This window comes from Cupressus sempervirens, chromosome 3, assembly GCF_028749045.1.
Source record: "Cupressus sempervirens isolate cs-2001-9-10 chromosome 3, ASM2874904v1, whole genome shotgun sequence".
Classification (NCBI taxonomy): Eukaryota; Viridiplantae; Streptophyta; class Pinopsida; order Cupressales; family Cupressaceae; genus Cupressus; species Cupressus sempervirens.
The window spans coordinates 98,264,113-98,277,014 of NC_143120.1; positions in this window are offsets into that span (position 1 = coordinate 98,264,113).

A 12,902-nucleotide genomic window follows, 5' to 3' on the forward strand; every position below is an offset into this window, starting at 1 on the left:
TACTAGTAGTGACAAGAAATCCACACAGCAGTGGCGCAGTACAATATAATAACATATAATCATGCACTAAATCATACAAATTACTTCATTTAAACAATCATTCTTAACCATTCGAGCATATTTCTATTGAAGGAAAACAAGATATCCACAACATAAAAGCATACTAGAGCTAAGTCCAATAAATTCCATTAGATAAAATATAAGCCAAAATCCATTTCCGAATACAAAATAAGCTAGACATCATCATAAAGCATCATGTAACATCACTAGCACCTTTATGAAGATATGATCAACTAAAATAGTAACACTATCCAACATCTAGCAAATATGACATCGGTAATCAAAATAACATATCATCATCAATGCATCTCATCATGTAGATAATCAAATGATAAAATGAGTATCTCAAGTATCAAAATAACCATAGATTAGAATGCCAAAATGTGTGGTACTGTATCCTCCCCCACTAGATATAGGCTTACTCTTGGAGGCCTGCAAAGTGATAGGGTACATGTAGTGCCTGCCCTAGTTTGTATTTTTTCTTTTATTGCCGAACTCTTTTAGGCTAGTTTTATGTTTGGTGATTAGTAGTATTGTTTTGAGATTATCAGATATTGTTTCAGATTCAGTTTATTTTATGATGAGATCATTTGGCACTCTATATTTCATGTATGCATGATGATTATTCAATGATTTTAGTTATTGATGATGATTAGTTAGATGGTTTATTATCACATGCGTTTTCTTATGGATACTTACCCCATACTGCATGTGTATGGTGTGCGTGTTTGTTTTCTTTATGTATGGCAATTCTGATGTGGTTAAGGAAGGGAGTCATAGTCACCTGCTAGTCGGGATCTACACAATGCACCACTTCCTGCCATTGCCTGTTTAGCTTAGAATATTGTGCTTGTACATGTGTGGATTTTATGCAAGTTGTAGGTACCGGGTATCAACTTTCTTGAATTGCTAGGATGAGCGTACCATATCACATTATCTCAATGGTAAGAGAGGGGAGATAGATCCTTAAGTCCAAATCCTAAACCTTTAAGCCATTTGTCCTAATTGAAAATTAGGACAAGTATCTGAGTCGAGTACCCTCTCAATGCGTCGGATGACGTTAATTCGTGATTATAACCCTTTAGTTTGATTTCGTATGTGTTTTGCTATGATAGGTTTTTGTATTTTACTTTATGAGTCTTTGGTGTATTTTCTATTAATTAAGTCTAATTAAAAGATTTAATTAATGAGTTAATTTAATGAAAAATTAATATAATATTTTAATATTTTATTTTATTTAATTAATTGGGAAATTGATTAAATAAAAAGAATTAAATTTGAAGATAAAAGTTATAAGTTTAAATTTGGAACGTGATAATATTTATTTAATTTAATAATAATATATTTAGAGTTCATTTTTAAATAAATGCTAAATAATATTATTATTTAAGTTAATAAATATTTTATCAATTAAATTTTGAAAATAAATTTAGAAGTGGAAAATAAATTAATTTGTTAAAAATTTCATGATTGCATGATAAGTGCATGAGATTTAAAATTAATAAATTAATTTAAAAAGAGTCAAGTGAATATTAAATAAATTAATGTACATTATTTTAATACTTATTCACCTAGGAGTATGCACACCTCTTTTATGCACGTGTTGTCTACAAAACAGGAGTTAGTGTACTAATTAAGCACATGGTGTCTACAACCTTCTCATTCTTATGCACTCATCTAGAAGGTTGGATACGGCTTGTGCTTAGTTGTCAATGCTTATCTTATCTCCTAGTTGTTTCTAGAGACATTCTAGGTGCTTCCTGAGAGGTTTTTATCATCAAGCACTCCTAGTCACTTGGGGGTTCGATTCTTGGAGGAACTGCGAAATTGGGAGAAGGAAGGAAATTTTGGAAAGGAGAAGGATCTGAGAGGAGGAGTTTCTCTACAATTTTTTGGGGCATAGCGATTGGCATTAGTGTCTAGGTAAACGCTTGTGATTTTCACATATCTTAATACCCTCTTTCCCTTTCATGTCTTCATTGTGTCTGCTAATGTTTGTCTGAATAATTCTTTGCGAACAAATCTTCAATCTTGTAATTTGGAATTTGGGCATGCATGTTGTTTCATCTGGTTATGGGGAAATTAAAAATATCATTACAACCTTCCCTCAGTGGAATCAAGATTTGGAAATTAAATCGAGATAAGGGTTTGAAAGAAAAAGGAAATTCTGATATGAGAAATTTGCATAGTTGATAGTGATTCTTCTATCAAACTATAGTTGCAAATTATATTAAAATAATAATAATGATAATAAAAGATTATATGTGTGTGTGTGTGTGTCTACACACACACACACACACACACACACACACACACACACACACACATCTATGTGTGTGTGTGTGTGTGTGTGTGTGTGTGTATTTATAATTGTTAATAAATTGGTTGTAGGATGAATTTCATTAAAAATAATATTTAAATAAATATCGTATCACATGTGGGGGGTGTGGGGGGGTTCTTGTTTTGTTATATATAAAAAAGAATTTATAAAAACAAATTTTAGAAAAATAAAATATGGGGAGGGGTGGGTTTTACCCACCCCCTACCCCCTTACCTCTCCCATGACATGTTTTGGCACTGCACGACAGTTACGACTGCTACCATAGCAGCAAGTATTGCCGTAAAGGTAGACACTGCTGCTATTGCAGCAGTAGTGCTACCATAGGCAGCTGCCTTTTAAGGCAAGGCCATGTGGGCCTTATAATAGCAACATTGTTTTTTAAAAAATTTAAGATTTATTAATATTTTTTATAATTAAGTTTTAATTAATATTAATAAGTTTTAATTGTTATGTTATTTGATAGTAATTTTTATTAATACGCTTTTTGTTAATTAATTTATTAATATATTTTAATTAAGTTTGAATTTAGTTAAATATTAATTAATGAGTTTATGGAAAGTTTGTAGATTGATTATTAATAATTTTATTTATTATTATTAATTATTAAAATTATTAATGAGTTGTTATTTATTAATAATTGTTAAGTTTAACAAATTATTAATGAATGATAGTATAAATGGTTTTATATAATTATTGATTAATTCAATTTAATTTAATTTAACTGAGATTAGTTAATAATTGAAGTGTTGTAGTGGATTATGAATCAATTTAAATGGATTTTAATTGAGATCAAAATTAGAGGGGAGTATTTAATGGAAATGAATTCGTTTATAATGACAATAATTTTAACAAAATTGAAATTAACTCTTTGAGAGATCATTAATTATAATCTTAATGACTTAAGTAATTCAAACATTTACCCTTAGTTGATTTTATAAAGGTTGATTTCAAAATAATATGGGGTTAAACCTTAATTGATTCAACTATATATATGGGATAACTATAGGGTAAAGGAGAGTCTTCTCACTTGATAACAAACTCTGAACGAAAATTGAAACCTCATATTTGGCTTAACCATGTGATTGCAAAAGCAAACCCAAACATGTGTTTGTATCCCATTTCTTTATGCTATCCATGTTTTGGGGTCCACTAGATTGTTGACCAGTTGTAGGACATCTACCAGAGGCTCGGGGGTTATGAGATGTGATGTCATGCTGATGTTATTTGATCTCAATCTTTTTAAAATCCAACCATGGTAATGCAATGACATGCTCTATGATGTGTGTGGTTTATTGATTGTTATTGCTTTCTAGTCTTCTTGTGTGAAGCTGAGGTGTATGTATATGAGATACTTGACTCAACCATTTTTTAGTCATTGATCAGTTATACTTGGATTACTTTCTAGTCGCCTTGATGGAACTGAAGTGTTTGTTTGATCTTGATGATGTCATTTTGTGACATATTTGACTTGACCATTTTGGAGTCTTCGATCAATATTATTTGGGATGCTTTTCTCTTGCTCGTTGAGAATCGATGGGTATTGTGATTTATTATGGGATACTTTTTGGTTGCTTGTTGAGAATTGATGGTATTGTGATTTATTCTGCTTGCTCGTTGAGAACCAATGGATGTTGTGACTTATCATTTGATGCTTCCAGTTGCTCATGGAGAACTTATGTGATTATTATAATTATCTTTATGATGCTTTCCAGTCGCTTGTATAGGACTGAGGTGAGTTTACTATGATTTTTGATTTCATGAGCTTAGGGGAGGTTATCTATATGTAGTGTCAGGAAGTGGCTTGCAATGGGAGTTGGGGCCCTAAGAGGTTGCCAGGGTAACTCATTGTAAATTGTTTAATAAGTGAAAAAATTTACACTAAATGAGAGTAAAATGAACCTAATAAGAGTATTGTATGTTCTCGCCAATGCCTCGAGTGCTAGTATAGACTAGGATGGGAGTAGAGAGAATGCTTGGTTATGACCTTGCATTTTGTAGTATGCCTCGTTAGTATGAGAGGATACTAGTGGCCGTAGGGATCACTAGGGACTTGGGAGTCCTAAGGGACTTCTCAGGTAACTCTGAACATGATTCTTGCAATGACACTTGCTCGCTTACATAGTAGATTCCTATGCATCTTTGTGTGCCTCTAGGTCTAGATGTCAATCTGTGTGTTGGAATCCTTGAGTTAGTATACTTTTAGGATTTCTTGGACTTAGAGAGTATTTGTGTTGTGTGATTTGATATCCTATTTGGGACTTGAGATTATCTCCTTAGTGTGGTGGGAGTGGGCCATTTAGGTTCCACGCGGTCAGGTGGTAGTGCTTTTTCACTGTTACCTTTGAGATCCGTCCGTAGACATTGTGGCTGGAGCATTCATGGTAGGCATTTACCTTCATTCTGTACTTGGATCATTATGATGGATGTTATTTATTGACATGTTTCTTTATATTGATGATTAGCATGTGATAGATGATGTTATCTACTTTGTAGGGTCATCTTATGCTTTGTTCTAGCATGTTAGATTTCTTTATTTGTATGTTGTAGCATATTTTAGGAGTGACATCCCTATTACTATAGTACTGATGATTTGATTAGTGGCTTGGGATGTTACACGCGGGGGATGGCTAGGTTCCATGATGGTCTAATGATGCTATTGACGGTTGGGAGGAACCACACACTTAGTTGTGTTTTATGATGGTTGGTTATCTTTTATGATGGTTGTTATATCTTTATTGATGGATGGATGTACCATGTACGTTATCAGTTTTATTTATTGTGTTGTATTTGTATTATGGATCCGAAGAGGATGATGTATTCTATTTTTACACATGCATATTCTTTTAAGCCTTTCATACTTTGTGACATGTACAGTGGATGATTGAGCATTTTGAATTTTATTTGCCAAGAGGCATTCAGAACAAATGTATATTATGGACTTTGGACCTTTAATTATTCTTTCATGTGGATGTGGCAGTTGTTAGACTTGGTATTAATTAGATTAAATGTGATTCAACGTCATGGGATCCTTAAGGAATGTAACCTGTTATGTATGCTTTTAGTTGAATGTATGTTATTGCTTCCACTATTATGTGTTTGATGTGAATGGTTTATCTTTCATGTTTAAAAAAAAAAAGTTTGGCAAACTTAGTAAACCTTTAGGTTAGTTCTTTTGGATCCCTTGGCGGGGTCATTACAGTACAAATCTCTCAACCACACAACATCCTCCCATGTAGCCAAAGTCTTGTTGCTTGGGTCCCACTGGACCTTTCCTTACCTACTATATGTCCTAACCTCTGAGGTTCAACCTCCAATGCTAAAGAATGTGCATGGGCTCCAAATAAATTCTCCTATCTTCTACTTGTAAGGCACCCCAATTAGGAACATGGGTTACATCAGGAATATACAATCTCAATAGAAACATGGAAACCATCATGGATGCGCAATAGGCTAGGTGGAAACACTAGTCAATAATCAATATGGAAAATCCTCTTTAAGATATCAAAAATTCCCACAAAATATAGTGCTAACTTAGAGCCTTTCCTATAATGGATGTGGCTCTTTTGCATACAGACTCTAATAAACACTCGATCACCGACAGAAAAGTGATGATTGAGCCTATGGGCATCTGCATACTTCTCATGTTGATCCTGAGTAGTAACCAAAGGCTATCTAATCCAAACAAGGTGTTGCTCCATATCTTGAAGTATCTCTGACCCAAAACTACTCAGTGCTCCAATCTATCCCAACTCAAAGGAGTGTGACAAGGCTTACTATATAAGGTTGGAAATGCGATATGCCAAGAGAACTATGGTACCCATTATTAGAGAAACTCAACCAAGTACAAGTATTCCTCTAATCTTGTGCATTGATCCATCACATACATGTGAAGCATGTTCTCTAGAACTTGATTCACCCATTCAATCTATCCATCTATCTCTGGGTGATATGCTAAACTAAAATTGAGCTATGCACCTAAAGCATGCTAATAGTATGCCCACAATGCAAAAGGGAACACTAGATCTCTATCTAAAATAATCCCGAGGGATCCCATGCAACCGAACAATATCCTCCTTGAATACATGAGCTACCAAAGTAATAATATATGATGCTCTCATGGATGAAAAGTGAGCTACCTTGGACAACTTTTCCATCATCACCATAATGGCATCATGACAATGTGATGAAAAAGGCATTCTTTTAATGAAATCAAATGATATAGTATCCCACTTCCACTTTGGAATAGAATGTGACTACAAAAGACTCATAGGATGATGGTGCTCAACCCTCACCCTTTGACACTCAAGGAATCGAAAAAAAATATTAGAAATATCACACCTCATCCCTACCCAAAAATATAATTGTCTAAGGCTAAAATGTATCTTCTTGATCTTAGGATTTGCAAAATATAGTGCACGATGTGCTTTTGAGAAAATCATGGAACAAAGTTCTCTAAACATAGACAAATTAATGTGCTCCAAGTATCACAATAGGCCATCAAAATATAAAGAGTAACTTGTGAATCACTCCTCAAGGGTACATCCAAACTCAGTCACTGCTTTGACCTCCTGATACCAACTATCACTAGGAAAAGTCTCCAAGATGCAGCTGCAAAGATCAACTCCCAAAGATAAAATTGATATCTCATGCCTCCTCCTGCTCAAGGAATTTTCAACAATATTCTCCTTCCCTTTTATATAATGAACATCAAAGTCGTACTCAGACAAAAACTCCATCTAATGACATTGTCACACATTTTGGTTTGGTTGAGTACAAATATACTGTAAGCTAAAATGATCACTATATAGCTCAAACTTATGTCCCAAAAGAAAGTTCCTCCAACACATAAGCACATGTACAACCACCACTAATCACAAGTCATGCGTGGGGTACTAATTCAATTCATGACCCTTGAGCTTCTGAGACTCATATGAAATCATGCATCCTTCCTACATAAGAACTTCCCACACACCCTCCAATGATGTATCTGTACACACCATAAACTCCACTAAAGGATATGGTACTATTAGAATAGGTGAATTGGTCAAATGCTCCTTAAGAACAACAAAGGCCAACTCACACTGCATAGAATAAACATACTTCTTCCTTTTCCTCTGAAGAGAAGTGATAGGATGAGCCAACTTGGAAAAATCCTTCATGAATTGATGGTAGTAACTCACCAAAACCATGAAACTATGAAGCTCAGGGACAATAGTCAATGTTGGCCACTCCATAATTTCCTAGATCTTCAAAGGATCCACTGTGATACCATTACTACTAATAATGTACCCCAAATAATTTACCCCCATTTGATAGAACTCACACTTGCCCAAGTTTCCATACAATCAATGATCACATAGGCATTGTAATATTGACACAAATGGACCTCACACTCCTCCATTGTCTTAGAGTAAATCAATATGCCATCCAAAAGAGCAATAACAAAATGATTGAGGTACATGTCAAACAATCCATTCATAAAGCTCATGAATACATATGGCACATTAGTCAACCCAAAAGGTACAACTATAAACTCATAATGCCTATAAGGTATATGAAAAATTATCTGATGAATATTAGTCTCTTGGATACGAAGCTGATGGTATCCAAACTTCATATCAATCTTTGAGAACAATTTTCTTCCTTCATCTAATCAAACAAGTGATCAATCCTTGACAAGGGATATTGGTTCTTCACCATCACCTTATTCAACTACTGGTAGTTAATGCATAATTTAAATGATCCTTCCTTCTTCTTCATGAAGATGATTGGTATAGCCCATGGGGACATATGAGGATGAATATAACCCTTGGCTAGTAAGTCCTCAAGATGCAACTAATACTCACTCACTTCCTAAGTAGTCATGCGATAAGGTTCTCGATAGATAGGTTCTGTTCCAAGAATGAGATCAATGTGGAAATCAATGTCTTACTATGATGACATACACAGTATATCATATGGAAACACATCAACACACTCACAAAGGAGTGGGTGATCATTAATTGATACCTCTCAATTGTGAACTCCATCAAGGTCACTAACAAAGACTGCAAATAATTGACACCCATGTCTCGCACCCCACCTTATTCAATTAGCTAAGATCATCCAAAGTGAGATAGGTCTCTAGATTGCTATAATCTACACTCTCTTACCCATGTCATCAATACACCATAGCAACTTCCTTTGATAATCTATACTCGCTTGGTGAGACATTAACTAGTCCATACCTAACACAATGCCACAAGATCCTAAGGGTGAGATGCAAAGGCCAATTGTGATAGTGAAGGTGTCAAAGTCTAACATGCAAACACTAACCAAGGAATCCACAATCACTTTGGACTTTGTGTGGCCAATTCTACTTGCCACCTATAAAGCTATCTTGCTACCACCAGCTCACATCGTTGACTAAGAGAACAAGATATAAAGGAATCTAAAGCATTAGAATTGAATAGTAAATTGGTACAAATACCATGCAACTCACCTATAGTCTCTACAATAGTACCCTAGTGCTATGCCTAATGGTCATAGACTATCACAAAAACTCTATGTGATCTACCTATATCCCCAATTGTAGGCTCAAACATCATGACCCTATGGCTTGGTCTTGCAGATGATCTCTAAGGACACAACCCTTGGCCACATGTGAAACATGATCCTAAAATATAACCACATCCAGTCAAAGGTGCACTAGATGACTGAAAAATCTCTCTGCTAGCAATTGGCTAAACACTTTGAGCTACATGGCTATGTGTAGCCTACCTATTGCGGTACCAACTCTAATCTCTAGCTAGGGCCTAACCTGTGACCACTTTTTTCGCGCTATAAATACTCCCTTCTACGGTCTTATTACATCCTTGGAAGTGTTTGATGAACCTTAGAGAATGCTACAACCATTACCTGTGCGCCCTATGTATTGTCCCTAAAGATCATGTACTAGGACTTTGAGTGACTATCATATTAGCATACCTCCTAATATAGTTTCTCTTGACAACTCTCATCTTCTTGATGACAAAAACATGTATCCTTGACTGGTGCATACCAACCTCTCCTATAATACAACCACTAAGGCTCTGAATAAAGTATTGTGCTAACAACAACTCATCATGACTATAACTAAAGTACTACCTCATCTTGAAGAAACTATGCTCATACTTATCCACTATCTTTTACCCTTTTTAGAGGTCATAGAACTCATTGTCACACACCTCTCTATATTGAATAGACAAGAACTCTTTCAGAACTGCTCCTCAAATATCTCCCAAGTGAGATCTATAAGTCTTATCTAGTGATTTTATCCTCAATATTCCACCAAGTGGAAGCATGGTCCCTCAAATGTGTAATGACACATCAGGATATAAGGTTTCTTCCATAAGGATGCATAGAAAAATAACACCCAAGGTCTAATAGACAAGTCCCAACCTTATCGTTGCTTCCCATACCATCAAAGTATAGAGGATTAGACTTGATAAGATTCCTCATTAAATCTACATGGATGAATGCATCATCGCCTGTTGCCTTGTCTCTCTCGAGTAACTCTCTAAAATGAGGGTGAGTACAAGAATACACTCTCTCTCTCTTCTGATCATGCTCTTTGTGCTCAAATATATGTGAGTCCCCATGGTGAGAATCCTCTTGTGGAGGCCCTAACTGAGTTATAATTTCTTATAGAAAAGGAACCTATGTGTCAACACCATCCTAACCCTCTTTGTGGTTCTCCTCATGGTTCTCTGTATACTATTTCTCTCTATCTTCCTCCTCATGATGTTCTTCCTCATGGTGTTCCTCCTCATGGTCATCCTAATAGGCATTCCGAAAAGCACTCCCATGCCTAGGAGGTATCTTGTAAACCAAATAATCATGGGTCAAAATCATGCATGATAAATATAAGAAGCCATCATAAAATTCAAGGTAAAGAATACATCCAACAAGCCTAAAACAAAAAAAATTCACCACACCAATCTAAATGGGAGCATAAAATAGAGATCAAAATGTTTGAACATGTTCTCTAACACCAAATGTAATGCCCCTCCCAGGAATCCTTGGAAATCAAGGATTAAACATGTACTGAATATACACAAAAGTCACATGAAGGAGAATGAGACATTATGTAGATCTCACAAGCAATGACTACAACTATGTTCCCACTTCATAAAAACACCAATGAGAAATCTATGTATAATAGTGGTGCATTACAATATAACAACATATAACCATTTACTAAATTGTTGTGTATTACTTCATTTAAATAATCTTTATTAACCATTTGAGCATATTTCTACTGAAGGAAAATAAGAGATCCATAGCATAAAAGAACACTAGATCTAAGTCTAATAAATTCCATCAGATAACATATAAACCAAAATCCATGCCTAAATAAAAAATAAGTTAGACATCATCATAATGAATCATGTAACATCACTAGCATCATTATACAAAGATGATTAATTGAAATAGCAACATCATCTAACATCTAGAAAATATGATACTGTAATTAAAACAATATATAGTCATTGATGCATCTCATCATACAGATAATCAAATGATAAATTGAGTATCTTGAGGATCAAAATTACCAGAGATCAAAATACAAACATGAGAGGTACTAAAAAAGACTATCTGCAAAAAAATTTCAAATTTCAAAATGATACATCAAGTAACAACATGTATAAATATCACATAAAAAATAAGGAGACATATGTCTCATGACTCACTCTCACTTTCATGACTAGTGCGAGGGGATGAGGTCAAACATCTTCTTTTGTACGTGGAGGTGGAACTTCTCCATCTGAGTGCACTGCAACTTGATAATATGATGACATTTTTTCTATCACAAACACTACTCCAATAAATAACCCATAGTAGTATGTTTCCCTATTACCCTGATATGTGTTAGCATGTTGGGCTTGGTCCCTCTTAGTCTCTAAGGTCTAAATCTAGGCATCTCACTTGGACTGCACATCCAGAACCCAAACATATTTCTCATCATACAACTCCTATATGTGAGTATCATGTTTTTCTGATTAGGCATGTGCCATAGTCAATTGAGTTCTTATAGCCACTAGATCAATCTAGAACTCCCTAACACTACATTTGAGAGTCAATACCTGATCTCTCGGTTGGTGCTTGGTCTTTTTCTAGTGCATCCTCTTGGGAATCTTCCATCTCCTATTCAAAATTTTCCTTATCAAAGAGATGACCAGGTCTTTCAAGATGGACTAGTTGTCCTTGATCAACTCAACATTGGACTAGCCTCTCACTCTCCTCTTGCTTAGGGGAATCCTTAATACCTATCATTTCCTCTACTACCACTACACCAATAGCATCCAAAGTGTCCATCTCACCTCACCATTGTCATTGTCTAGTAATTGATTCTCTGCTAATACTCAGGGAAGGGTTTCCACTTATGTTATTGCACTATCCTCATCCTCATCTTCTACTCCTTCTAGAGAACCATCATCATCATCATCAAGATGTGGGATCTTCTCTATTAGTTCTATAAATCTTGGGAAGGGGTGTGTAATTAGATATTTCTTATATACACCTAATATCCTATACATCAGGAAGGTAGTCCCACTTTTCTCCCTATACCCCTACATATTCTAGACTTCCATATCAAAATATAGGTGAGGACTTAGACCTCGATCTTCTCCTCTAGATACATGACATTATTTGTGAACTCTGTGTTGATGTCTAAATTGTTTCCAAAATTTGGTGGTTGAAAATCTCTCTACTCCTGGAGAGAATTGAACAATAACTGGTCTACTCATAAAAATCATCGAGAGATCTTGGGTGGCTCCTCCCATCTCTTAGTCTGCAAGTACAACCTTCATACAACTGATGTCAAATCATCAAGCCAACCCCCACTAGTATGCTAACTTGCCCAAGTTCGGCTAGTGGATATAGCCTAAATATCTAAATATGTAAGTTTTTCATGAGTTCCTCTAACCATCAACCATCACTTTTGCAATGGGAAGGTGCTCCCATTTCCAAATTTGAACAAGGACACCTATTACCTAGGCCCTAATAGTGTTGTATATAATATCGTGAAGCTCCTAGTATAGGTGTTGATAAAAATGAACCATAAGAATTTTTTTGAGTTTGAGTGATCAATTATAATAACAACTGACCCCATCCGCATTAGAATCCCCACCATCTCTTGTCGATGGATAGCCATCTCTATATTGATGAATCATGTAGTCCCAAGTGATGTGTTAACCCATGATGGTATCATCAACAAAGATCTAACAAACCCATGATCTCCTCACTGGGATCCTACTCATAGTACACTTGGTCTCCTATGCAAGAAATTCTTGGGATCTTGTACATTTCCTCTAAGGTAACAATGATCTATACAATGGGAAAGTGGAAGGTGTTATGCTTATTGTGAAATATCTCAGCTAGTGTTATCAATAACCCATCATTCACATGGATGTTAGGCATATTCAATAATCATGTGAATCTATAGGCATCAATAATAGATTAGTCTTCATTAGATAAAAGA